Source organism: Sapajus apella, unplaced genomic scaffold (assembly GCF_009761245.1).
Source record: "Sapajus apella isolate SASKATOON/1434 unplaced genomic scaffold, GSC_monkey_1.0 scaffold16, whole genome shotgun sequence".
Taxonomy (NCBI): domain Eukaryota; kingdom Metazoa; phylum Chordata; class Mammalia; order Primates; family Cebidae; genus Sapajus; species Sapajus apella.
The window spans coordinates 14,130,468-14,144,736 of NW_022436956.1; the positions used below are offsets into that span (position 1 = coordinate 14,130,468).

Sequence of the window (14,269 nt, forward strand, 5' to 3'; positions counted from 1 at the left end):
AACAAAAAAAACTCCACTACTCAACAATGAGATTAACAAAGTAGGGATAAGCCCTGACTCTACTTAAAATATAAAACTAAACCATTGTAACAACTGTAAACTCTCTAGACTCATTCATACTTGACATTATAGCCAACTGAATCAATCTCAACCATAAACATATTTGTACACAAAATTATGACCTACATTCAGAAATTGGTCTACCTTCCATAAATGGGCACGTACATCTAAAAATTAAATGGCCTATAAATTCACTCAGAAGTGTTAATTTTCCTCAAAATCCACAGGCTCAAAAATAATTGCCACACCCCAAACATGTTCTCTTCTAGTCTTTCTTGTCTCAGTAAGTAGCACTGGAAACTACCTAATTATACTAGCCAGAAAGTGAACAGTCTTTCTTATTTCTTTCTCTCCTATCTCTCTTCTCCACTTCTCTCATTCAATCAATTACCACATCTAACTCATTCTCTTCCAATATATCCCATTCCTATCTGCATGTCTCCTGTTCACTTGCCTTATAAATTCAGGCCACAATCATTAATAACCTATATTGCTACAATTTTTTGTGGATGCAAAAACTAGATAAGCTTTCTCAATATCTGTTTTAACCTCCTCCTGGTAGGCTTTCCTGTACTTACAAAACTGAAAAGCTGAAAATTACATTTCCCACACTCTCTTGCCAATGAGATTTAGCTTCTATCAATCACAGCCCTGGAGACAGAGGCAGTAGATCTAGCAGACATAGTGTGGAAATAATTTAGGTAGAGGCTTCCAAACGACTAGATCACAGTTCAAGCAGTCTGTTGCTAGAGTCAACGCCCCGAGCAGCAGTTTCTGATCTCCAGAACACAGCTAAAGTGGTGTGGTCAGCACTGGGGACAGAAGCTTGATGATTTTATTTTCCCTTCATCTGATTTCTGACAAAGGTGAGCAGTGCCCTTGGTTGGGCCAGCTCCAAGGTACTATTCTAGAGTCAGTCCTAGAGAGGAAGCCTAAGTCTGCTCCTCCAGCCCTTTCACAGATTTTATAAGCACTTTATTCACTGTATGAAATCCGTTTCTTCTTAAAATAGCTGATGGCTTTTCATGACCCCAGGGTGGCTTCTTCTTAAATTAGCTAATGGCTTTCCATGACCTCAGGGTGGCCCCAAGACAATCTTTGTCTTTATGATAGTCACAGGGTTTGTTATAAAGCACAAATTGTATCACATCACTCCTCTACTTAAAACTGCACAATACCCATCAAAATAAAGTCCTAACTCTTCAACATGATTGTGGTAGGCAGAATTTTGGCTCCCACATCTGGGTAGGCCTAATCTAATCATATGAGCCCTCAAAAACATAGTTTTTTCAACCAGTAGTAAAAGAAGAAGTCAGAGAGAGTCAAAGCACCAGAATTTGACACATCATTGCTGGTTTGAAGTTGGAGGGGCACATATGCAAAGTAAAAGAAAGAAGAGAATCCTGACACCATTCTAACTGTACCTGCAAAGTGATTCTCCTCCAGAGACTCTGATATAGAAAACAGTTCTGCTCACATATTGATTTTGGCCTTGTGAAACCCTAAGCAGAGAGCCCAGCTGAGTCACACTGTGCCCAGACTTCTGTCCCACAGGACTGTGGAATACTAAGCAGGTATTGCTTTAAGCCATTAAATTTATAGTAGTTTATTATAGCAGCAATAGAAAACAAATATAGTAAGTATAAAAAGCCCTTCATGATCTGGTTCCTTTATAACTTTCCAACCTTATTTTATGCCATCACCATTACCATTTTCTGTACCTTCCTTTCTACTTATTTAAATCTTAAAATCAATATTTATTTATTAATTTATAGGTAAGGCCAGCAGACTTTTACAGATGGGTAAGGCTTTGGATGTGGGCTCTGAGACATATTCACTATTGAATACTAAGGAAGAAAGAGTATTAGAGTTGTGATTCACTATACATACTGAATACATTCCCTCAAAAGTTACATAAATAAAAATCATGATTTTGAGATAATCTGTTTTCTCCCAATTTTCTTATTTTCTACTTATCTTTAAGCAGGAAAAATTAGTAAATATAAGAGATCATGATTTTACAAAATGTCCAGTAAGTTTTAGAAAGCAATTCTTTCCTAATCTTTCAGCTTATATATTTTATTATGCAAAAGTCCATCCAAACTGAACTATACTGCATGCATTGTATGGCTAAGCTTTTCTCAGCATTAGTTCCAATGTCTTCCTGAAGTACACTCTGAAGAGGCAGATGGTTTCTGCTGACTAACCATTCTTCAAAATTAATTATCTCAATTTCTATTCTACCAATCAGTATCTTCATCTGACTGTTAACAAGTATTTAATACTCATAAGCCCTACTTCTGAAGTGGGCAAAATGTTACAAACCTACTTTGGAAAATATTACCGATAAGGATGGATTACTATCATCAAATGATAAAACATAAAGTATGCCGTATTTGTGTTCAGAAATTCTCTGGTCCATCCCCATGACCTTCTAACAGAAAATGGGCAATCACAAGTAAAATGAAATTTACTACAAACAGCATAAAGGCCAGGATAACCACGTGGGCAACTGAGAGTGATAAATGGAAACCAAATGTTAGCTGCAACCTTGTGAAGAATTACCACCCACAGGCAAACTGGTGCGTTTTCTTCCTCCTTCTTATTAAATACAAACACCCACTGAGAGAAAAGCTTCTTTCAACTTTAGGGGTCTTTGAATTATAAGCAGTTAGAAATCAGGCTACCAGTAGAGTGAAGCTGAAGGTGATACTAACAAATAGGGAAACAGAGAATGAAGCCATCGTGATGGAACCAGGCTAGCTCTACTCCCAGTGCAAATAAGCAAGCCTTCATACACTCAGGTCCTGGTCCATGGCACACTGACCTAATTACATAAGAGCAGATTTTAGTAGCATAGTGATGAGGTTTAGGAGAGGTATGCCTCTTTCTCCTTCTTGCCAATCCTCACTCTTGATTTCCAAGACCTGGGGGCATTTCCTCAATCACAATTCACTCATATATGACTCCAAAGTAGGAAGATGTGGTACACTATTTGAAAAAGACTACAAGTTCCCGCCATATTTCTTAATCTGTGTTTGTATTTATTATGAAACCTAAAACTCAAAAGATGGATAGAGGCAAAAGATTAATTTTTTCTCAGTTTTGATTAGCCTTGTAAAATAAAACAAACAGTATATACTTTACATACTTTTTAAGGAAATTATAAAATGAATTTGCCTAGAATCAGGGACTTTTCAACAGCAGAAAGCTTTCATATTTGGACATCAAATCTCCAAATCCATAAACTTTAAGAGCATCCTAGAGAAAAATAAGGGGATTTATATTTTCTGCAGGTACCTACACTACAATGGGATCATAAATATCCCAGAAGTACTCTATTTATTCCTTACAACTGTCTAGAGGTGTATTCATGGGTAGCTTATGTAGTAGTCTCAACAATTCTGTTAATCTATCATTCCTCAGATGCAGAACCATATTGAATCAACTGAAGTCTTTACTCTAGGTAATGCTATATTACTCCAAAATAAATCCCTAATACATATATCTCTCTTTTTAAGAAAAGTAATAAATAAAACATGAAAAATCCCAGACGGTTTACTTGGTTAAACCAAATCTTGGAGTTTAATTAACTAAAAGAAAAACATTTATTGAGTTTTTTTCCCAAGGCATTGGGAGGGATTCAAAAGTATATTCAAAACACCTTCTGATTGCTGTTATCTAATGTCTCTTGCTATAGTATGCTTTCTCATTTTTGATATGGCATCATATCCTGGGACATCAAAGAAACCTCCTTAACATTTTACAACTGGGACTTTACAAACTACACAAACAGTTTTCTCAAGGTCACGGTCACTAACATTCCATTTATTAAAATACATAAGCATCACCTTTTACAGGTAGAAGGAATCTTAGTAAACCATTTATTACATACTTTACAGATGTAAAAATTGAGACCCAGTTTGTTAACCAAAAGCCTTATAGCTAGTGAAAGGAATGGTGGAGATTAGAACTCAGGTTTTATTCCGAGACTATCATTGTTTTAGTTTCATCATTTGAGTGGTTTGCTGCAATAATAAATACTGTTCTAGAAATTCTTTTCTCCTTCCTACATTTCAAATGTCCCTATTCAATATCTCTCCAAGGGATCTCATTTCTCTTATTATCACCTACACTTGGGTAGTCCTAAAAATTCACTCCTAACTCTCTTTTCTTTTTATGAGTTCCACCACAGAGCTCATTCTCCTACTTAGCTGAAGCCATAGATGTTTCCCACTTGTCTTCTTCAAATATCTGCATTTCACCTACCTCCAGAATTATTTAGGGTCACCTTTCACACATATAACAAAGTGTCTTGAACTGAATTTAGTATTTTCCATTTAGTTTTTCAACAGGGCTTAAGTCATGAAACTACATTTGTTTCAACTCATTATTTCTTAAATTCAATTATCAAAAATTATCTAGTAAATGGATAAATAGAACATGATCTATTCATATGATAGAACACCATACAGAAGTTAAAAAAATCATTTTAATTCACATTTATCAGCATGATGCACCTCTGCTCCAAACTCAGAGTAAAAACTGATTAAATGTAAAAGCTTGTAATAATCTAAGAAAATATAGCTCAGGCTCAAAAATGATAAGCATCTCTATGGACCAGAAACTGAACAGAAATACAAATCATAGAACTAAAACCACAAGAACTCCAGGCTAGAAATCTAGAGCAGCATTAGCAGTAAGGAGTTCAGATTCTACAAAGCAAAGGAGACTAATGTGCTCCATGGGAGGAAGGGGAACTAGAGCCAGGTTCCCTGCTTGAAGTAGGGGTAGAATTGGGTGATGAGAGGTTGTGTATGAAATAAGGATGAAAAAAGAAAACTTGTGCAGATCCACTGCCTAAGGCTACCTCTGTAGAGCAATGGTTCTTTTTTTTTTTTGTTAATTGCATTTTAGGTTTTGGGGTGCATGTGAAGAGCAATGGTTCTAAGTGAAAGAACAAAAAGATAGCTCCCACCAGGAATTGAATCAAATCACCTGGTGCTTAAGACTAGGAATATACACTATTTTTGTAATTATTTCAGGACAGTTTCTCCAAATTCCATTATAAGAGCTGGTTCTGGACCAGGAGTTAGGGGAGCTGCTTAGAGGCAAATGCAAAACCATTGGACAGGGAGAGGCAAGCTCCAGCAGAAAGACAGAACAATCTAAAATGTGTATGTTCTAAAAACTGATAAAGCACACTAAAAATAATGAAACAAAAACTGGTAGAACAAGTAAAAATCAACAAGTCCAGAATTATAGTTAGAGAAATCAATACTCCTTTCTCAGTAATTGATAAAACAAGCAGACAGAAAATTGTTAATGATATAAAAGACCTGAATAACATTAACAACTTGACCTGGTATTTGTAAACATATCGACCAACAATATCAGAATACACATTTTTTTCTCATAGTGCATATGAGATAGTGACCAAGAAAGACCATATTCGAAACCAGAAACGTACCTCAAACATACCACTACAATCTTTAAAAGAATTGAAATGGTACAAAGTACATTCTCTGACTATAAAGAAGTTATACGAGAAATAATGAAAGATGAGGAAAATCTCTGGAATGAAAAAGAAAATATCTGGAAAATAAACAACACACTTGTAAATAACCCAATGAGTCAAAGAGGAAGTCACAAGATAAATTAGAAAATGTCTGATTTCAATGAAAATTAAAAATATAACAAATCCCAAATTACAGAATGTATCTAAGTGCTTAAAGCAAAATTTATAGAATTAAATGTTACAATAGAAAAGAACAGTATCTAATCAATGATCAATGCTTAAAAATCTATAATAAAAGATGAGCAAATTAAATCCAAAGCAAGAAGAAAGAAACTAATAAAGATATGAGCAAAAATCAATGAAATATAGAAAAAGAAAAAGAGAAAACTCATAACATCTGAAGCTGGTTCTTTAAAAAGGTTAGTAAACTTGATAAACCTCTAGCTGGACTGATCAGGAAAATATGATGCCAATATTGGGACTACAAAAGGGGACATCACTACTGACCACATAGACATTAAAGGCTTAGGATAGGCAAATACTATGAAAAACTTTATGCTCATAAATTCAACAACTATGATTAAATGGATGAATTCCTTCAAAAATACAAACTGCTACAGCTCACACAAGGAGAAACAGATAATTTGAATCATGCTATATCCATTAAATAAATTTAATTCACAGTTAAAACCTCCAGCAAAGGAAACACCAGGCTCAGGTGGCTTCACTGATAACAGGCTCAGACGGCTTCACTGATAATTTCTACAACATATTTTAGAAGAAAATAACACTGTTCCACAAAAACTCTTCCAGAAAAAAAGGAGAGAATAGTCATAAATGAGGCCAGCACTATCCTAATATTAAAACAAAACAAAGACATTTTAAGAAAATTACAGACAAATGTCCCTTATAAGCATAAACACAAAAATCCTTAACAAAATATTAGCAAATCAAATTCAAGAACATATAAGAAAAGATAATACATCATAATGAAGTGGGATTTATCTTGGGAATTCAAGGCTGGTTAAAAGTTCAATTAATATAATTTACTGTATTGATACATCAATTAAGAAAAATGGTACAGCCTTCTCAATAGATACAGAAGAAGCATTTGAATAAATTCAGCACCCACTCATAATAAAAACTCCAGCATACTTGGAAGAAGGAAATATCCTTAATCAAATAAAGGTCATGAACAAGAAATCCTAGAGTTAACATCACTTTTAGTGGTATAATGAATGATTTCTTCCTAAACAAGGAAAAAGGGTAGGGTGTTCTGTGGTTACTACTCCTACTCTAATATTATACTGGAGGTCCAAGTTAATGTAATAAGGTCTAAAAAACAACAAAAAAGTAGAAAGTCATACTGATTGGAAAAGAAGACATTACTATGCTAAGTAACAGACAATATGACTGTCTACAAACAATTTATTTAAAATCTACTAGAATTAATAAATTTAGCAAGGCTGTAGAATACGGTCTATTACAAATATCAACTGTAATTCTATGCCTAGCAGTGAACAACTGAATTTGAAATTTTAAAACAGTACTACTTATAATAGGACCAAGATACATGAAATCCTTAAATAAAAAGTAACAAAATATGTGCAGAATCCTTATGTGGAAAATACACAACACCAGTTTTTAAAAGAATACTTCAGTAAATGGAAAGAGATACTGGGTTCATGGACAGGAAGACTCAATACTATTAAGATGTTAATTCTGCCCGAATTGTTCTATAAATTCAACACAATCCTAATCAAAATCCCAGAAGTATGTTTCCTAGTCTTCAAAAAGCATATCCTAATATTTATATGTAAGGCAAGGAATTAGAACAGCTAAAATCATGTTGAAAAAGATCAAAGTTGGAGAACCCACACTACCTTAACTGAACAGTTACTATAAGGCTCTAGTAATCAAGATGGTGTGGTACTGGCAAAAAGACAGAGATATAGGTCAATAAAACACAGAATACAGAAATACAGGCCACCTATATGATTAGTTTATTTCTGACAAAGGTATAAAATCAATTCAATAGAAAAAGGATAGCCTTACCAGTGAATACTGCTGGAGTAACTGGCACCCATATGCCAAAACAAAACACTTAATCCACATCCTACACCATATAGGAAAATGAACTACGCCATATAACCTAGGGGTGTAGTAGACTATACTATCTAAGTTTATGTAAGTATACTTTATGATGTTTACATAGCAAAATCACCTAACGCTGCATTTCTCAGAACGTATCCCTGTCATTAAGCAACGCAAATTGACTATAATACTTAGGTGTAAATCATATAAAAGACATATAGGACTTGTACATTGAAAATTATGAAATGCTAGTGGAAGAAATCAGAGAAGGCCTAGACAGAGAGACATACTATATTCATGTACTGAAAGATCCCGCATACTAAAAAAATATTAACCTTCCTCAAATTGATCTATAGGTTTAACAAAATTCCTGTCAAAACTCCAGCAAAGTTTTCTTCTAGACAGAGATAAAATTAGTCCAAAATTTATATGGAAAGGCAAAGGCCCTAAAATAGCTAAAACAATCTTGAAGAGTAAAGTGTGAGGAATCGTTCAACATTAATCAAAGCTTACTATATAGTCACAGTAATCAAGAGATTGTGATACTCATCAGAGACATACAGCAACAAATATACAGATCATTGGAAAAGAAAAGAAAAACAAATCAAATACACCAAAACAAATACACTTTCCTGATTTCTGAAAAAGGCACAAAAGCAACACAATGGGGAAAAGACGGCCTTTTCAATGGACAATGCTGAAGCAACTGGACAACTATAGGCAAAAAAAAAATGAACCTCAACCTAAATCTCACACCTTAGACAAAAATTAACTCAAAATGGATTATGGATGCAAACATAAAAAGTAAAGCTTTGAAACTTTTAGGGAAAAAAGAAAATGATATCTATGGCTAGGCAAAGAGTTAATTAACACTAAAAGCACAATTCATCAAAGAAAAAACTGATAAATTGAAACACACTCAAATTAAAAATTTTTGTTCTCTGAATGGTAATGTAAAAAGGATGAACAGACAAGCTACATACCAAGAGAATGAATTTGCAAACCAATATCCAACAAACAGCTACTTTCTAAAATATATAAAGACCTCTCAAAACTCAGCAGTAAAGAAATTAAAAATCCAATTAAAAAGTGAGCAAAAACCATGAAAATACATTTCACCAAAGAGACTTTAAATATGGCAAAGACGTACCTGAAAAACTGTTCAACATCTTTAGCCATCAGAAAAACATAAGTAAAATCACAATGAGATATCATTACACACCTATCACAATGGATACTATTAAAAAAATGATGACAGCACCAAACACTGGCAAGAATGCAGTGAAACTGGATTACACATCTATTGCTGGTGGGAATGCAAAATGGTACAGCCCTTCTGGAGAACAGTTTGGTAGTTTCTTATAAAACTAAACGTGCAATTATCATATGACCCAGCAATGGCACTCAGAGCATTTATTCCAGAGGAATGAAAATTAATGTTTACACAAAAACCTGCACACAAATGTTCATAGAAGATTCTCTTATTTGTAAAAACCAAAACCTGAAATCAATCCCGATGCTTTTCAGAGGTCTTCCAGATGGTTAAAATAACCCCAATAAAATGCATGGATAACCCCTCCACACACAATAAAACTCATTTGTGTGTGTGTGTGTGTGTGTGTGTGTGTGTGTGTGTGTGGTTTTAGGTCAAGAAGTCGGAGTAAGATCGCTGGACAATACCAACATTAAGATTCTGGTTGTGATGTTGTACTGTGGTTCTGCAAAATTTTACAATAGAGAGAAACTAGGTAAAGGGTATATGGGATCTTGCTGTATTCTTCTTGCAAATACATGTCAATCTACAATTATCACAATAAAAATTTCAATTAAAAAGAGGCTACATACTACATGATTCCATTTATCTGACATGCTGGAAAAAATCAAAACAGCAGGAACAGAAAACAGATCAGTAGTGGCCAGAGGGTAGGAGTCAAGGAGAAGAGTTAAGGAATATTAGCATTTTTTGGATGATGGAACTGTTCTATATTCTGATTATATTGGTGAATATATACCTATAGTGTTTGTCAAAATTCAGAAAGGTACACTAAAAGGGGTAAAATTTATGTCACATACTTCAGTCAATCTGCTGTTAAACAAAGGACACTACTAAAAGATAGTCAGCAGGACTGATAAAGAAAAAATGGAAAGGCAGAAATAGGCATTATTACAACTAAAAAGGAGACGAATATTGTTATACAGTAGTACATTTTTAAAATCACAAAGACCCTCAATATAGAATAATGTTGAAGATCTACTGTTAAATGAAAAGACAAGATATAGTACAGAGTGTATTGTTTTGTGACCATTTGTGTATAAAAATTACACACTAAATAGCAATGGAAACTATAACAAGAAAATAGTATCAGTAGCTGCCTAGGGGCCAAATACTTGAGTAATTACTAAGGATACAAATGGTAAGAAGACTTATTTTGTGGTATACATCCTTTTCCAATTTCCAGTCAGGTTCCATGTGGAAGTATTGCCCATCCAAATGAAAATTAAATATAATAATTAAAATCTAAAACACCTACCCCCAAATCATAAGCTTATAAATGACTATTAAATTTTAAATCCAAATGAAACAGTTATTTAGTAGAAATAAATATGAAATCACCAACTCAATGCATTACATGAAGCCAGTGCAACCTTCAAAAAACCAGACAAGAACCGCAAAAAATTAAAGGCCAATTTTACATATGAAAATAGATGGAAACATCCCAAATAACATTATAAAATTAAATTCTACATGTTTAAAAAGAAAATTTAATATTTCCCAACCAAGTTGAATATACCAGGAATGCATAAATGGTTCAATATCTGAAAATGTATCATATTAAAATGAAGAGTTACAGAAGAAAACATGCTCATCTCAATACAAAAAGAACATTCTACAAAATTCAATGTCCACTTGTTATAAAAGAAACTCTTAGAAAAACAGAGATAGAAACTACCTGAACCTATCAAAACCCTATAGCAAAAGTCAGCATTTATATTGAAATACTACACATTGAAACTTTAGATACATTCCCTGTGAAGTGAGGAAAAAGATAAAGACGATCTTTTTTACTATTCATTTTTAATATTATACCAGAGGTCATATCCAAGAAAAAAAAGGTATAAAAATTATGTATAGACATAACTGTCTCCATAGAAATCCAACAGAAAATAAAGATTAATTACTCTGTATATAAGACTGACAGATACATGATCACCATAAAAAAAATCAATGTCATTTCTATAGAGTAACAATAATCAATTAGAAACGATAACAGAAAAAAATGATTTCACTTCAAATGGCTACAAAATGTTTAAGATACCTAAAAAGAAACTTAAAGATGCACAAGGCCTTTGCAAGAAAATTAGAAAACATTACTGAAGGAAATAAAAAATGTTCTGAGTCAAACAAAAAAACATTCTGTGTTCACAAATAGGAATACATAATAGCATCACAATGTAAATTCTTTCCAAATAAGCCAATAAAATGTAATGTAATCAAAATCCAAATTACAACAGAATTTTTATAGAACTCATAAGCTGAACCTAAAGTTCATATGGAAGTGAAAAGGGGCTACAATAACTACAACAATCTGAAAAGCAACAACAAGGTAGGAAAACTTACTCTTACTGGGAATTAAGACTTAATATAAAGTAATTTACCAACGTTGTAATAGTACAAGGGATGGACAAATACACCAATGGAATAGAACAGGGTCCTGAAACAGAAGCATCCATATAAAAAATAAGACATATGACAAATGTGGCATTGCAGATCAGTGGTAAATACCAATTATCCATATAGGGGGAAACCCTCAGACCTCTATTTAAAACTATACGCAAAAACAAATGCCAGGTAGATTTAAGTCATAAATGTAAAAACACCTTTAGAAAAAAATTAGGACCTTATCTTAAGTGCACTTTGGGGGAAAATAGTTTTCTCTAAAAAGATGCAATAAGAATAAACCATAGAGTTAAGGACAGACAAATCAGACATTAGTTGCATCTAAAAGTTGTACGTTGAAAAGCCACATATGAGGGAAGAAACTGCAATTCAACTAACAAAGAATTATAAAATGCTACTTTATATTTTAATGGAGATATAAAATATGAAAAATAGACGTCAAGGATACATATCAAATTTCTGCTAGTGATTACGTCTTGGAGTAAGAATCAGGGCTGAGAGTAGTAGAAAAAAGGTACTCCAATTTTATGTATAATATTATTTCTTTTTAATGAAAAATACACTCAAAGTAGAATAAAATATTAACCAATTTCGGTTCTGAACAGTATAAATATCAATGTTTTATTACTCTCTGTATTCTTTAGTATTGTTTTACTGACAAAATGCAAACAAAAACAGAAAAGATAAAACCGGCCCCAAGCCCTGGCCAAAACAAAAGTTCAGACAGCAAAGATAATTTCCTCCAAGCCCATGATTTGGGAGGGGTCTCTCTTTCCTTTGCGAGTATACGCAAATACTTGTATATAACTCCAATCAAGATTCGGAAGGTAGCCTGTCTTCTGCTGGTCTGGGAAAGTGGCAAGAAGTCAAAATAAGGTCCAAGGTAACTGGAACGACAAAGGCTGTAAGCAACAGGGAAAGCTAACATTTCAGAGGCTCTCCATGGTGCACCAAGGAGAATGCCCCTTTTGTTTCTCCTCAGACTCACAGCTGAATGTGAGGAGTGCTGTGTCATGGCCCTTGTCAGAGGATGATGGAGCATGGCAATATGGAGAACCCCAGGAGACTCATGTCCAGTATAGAAATGTTCCTTCACAACAGCAGGTCCTCTGTCTGGAAGGAATATGAGGTAACGGACACAGTACACTAAGATTTCTCTAGCATCCAAGACAAAATAAGCCTTCATTGAGGTGGTGTCCAAATACAGGCTGCTGCCTGCTCTCACAATAACATGGAGATACAATCAGCTCTATTTAGAAAAGCCATTAGTCTTAAGCAGGGAAAAACATACTCTCCATATTTCAAAAAGCATACCATTAATGACAATCAAATCAGCATTTGAGGAATTCCTAATGTAATCCTTGCCATCATAAAGGATTTCCCAGGACATAGTTTAGGGATTACTCAGGACAAACAGAAAATAAGTTAACAAAGAAAAGTAAGGGCAAAGAAAAGCCTCTAAGAAAACCTATTTCTGGCTTTGCCACTGTCTCTGACAATAGCACTTCCTCCTTCCATCAAATAATTGTTCACTGGAGCTATGTTTCTTATGACTCCTCCTTATGATAAGCAAAATTTTAAAGTCTGAAAAGACACACTAAATCAATGCATTTACTTCCTACCGCTGTCCTCAAAAACAAAAAGAAATCATTGAGTTCCCAAAGTTACATGATATGTTGATTTCTAAAAGTTGCATTTTTTTTCCTTTTTTTCTCTTTAAAATTAAACAGAGGACAACTGTGTATTAGGTAAGCACTAAAGAAGCAATTTAAATTCAATCTCTCAGAGGAAATGGAGAGAGAAAGTAAACACAAAACGAAAGGAACACTGAAAAATATAAGCAATGTGGATAGACATCTGATAAAGGGCAAGGCAAAAATAAGAAACACGTACACTTTACTATATGCCAGACCCACAAACATGGGTCTTTCTTTCTAAATAATTTTTCTATACCCTCGGAGTATAGAAATATCATTTAAAAAGAAATACCTTTCTTTCTCTCTAAATGATATTTCTATACCCTCAGAGAAATCAGGGCTATAAATACCAGACAAGAAGTACAACTTCACAATGTGTTTTCTGAGGACCAGTTCAAATTCTAGAGAAATTCAGTCTTAATACATATAATCCCTCTAAAAAGACATAAGCAACCTCCACCACACATGTCCTCCATTACTATAGTCTCAGTTATTAATTCAGTCTCTGGGCCTCTCTCACCTTCTTCTACTTACAAACCAGAATCTCTCCACTTAACTTCCCAACTTGAAACCTTTCAATGAATTTGTAAGAATTCATTAAGAATTCTGTAAGAATAAGCCCTACTGTAAGAATAAGCCCTACTGTCCCAGCACAGCATACCAAAGTCTTTCACAGCCTGCCCTATTTCTTACCTTCCTCCCCAGCATAATATGTACCATTAATTCCCACTTTTTTTTTTTTCAGACAGCGTCTAAGTCTGTCACCCAGGCTGGAGTGCAGTGACACAATCCCGGCTCAGTGAAACTTCCACCTCCTGGGGTTCAAGCGATTATCCTGCTTCAGTCTCCCCAGTAGCTGAGACTACAGGCATGCACCACTAATTTTTTGTATGTTTAGTAAAGACAGGGTTTCACCATGTTGTCTAGGCTGGTCTCCAACTCCTGGCCTGAAGTGATCCACCTACCTTGGCCTCCCAAAGTGTTGGGATTACAGGTATGAGCCACCACGCCCAGCTCCCACTTTTCACTAGTCATATCAAACTGTTGTAGTTCACTGCACATAAAGACATTTCATACCTCTGTGCCTTTCCTTCCCATGTACTCACATCTGTCTAGAATATTCTCCCCTCACCTTCACCAGATTAACTCAATCATTTTCTAGGAAAGTACCCTCTTCCAGCAGACCTAGTGCTCTCAGAGTATAAAGTGAATATTCAATCA

The 14,269-nt window shown here is 34.4% G+C and overlaps 1 protein-coding gene and 1 long non-coding RNA gene across 8 annotated transcripts in view; both read right to left on the reverse strand.

Annotated features, from left to right (window-relative positions):
- TBCEL (tubulin folding cofactor E like) overlaps positions 1-14,269 on the reverse strand; it is a 75,563-nt gene that overhangs the window by 14,404 nt on the left and 46,890 nt on the right. The gene's annotated exons all lie outside the window — the stretch shown is intronic.
- On the reverse strand, positions 499-13,636 carry LOC116556137. Its single transcript, XR_004270860.1, has 2 exons — positions 4,361-13,636; positions 499-4,325 (listed from the first exon to the last, which is right to left on the reverse strand). It is a non-coding gene; the product is annotated as an uncharacterized LOC116556137 (long non-coding RNA).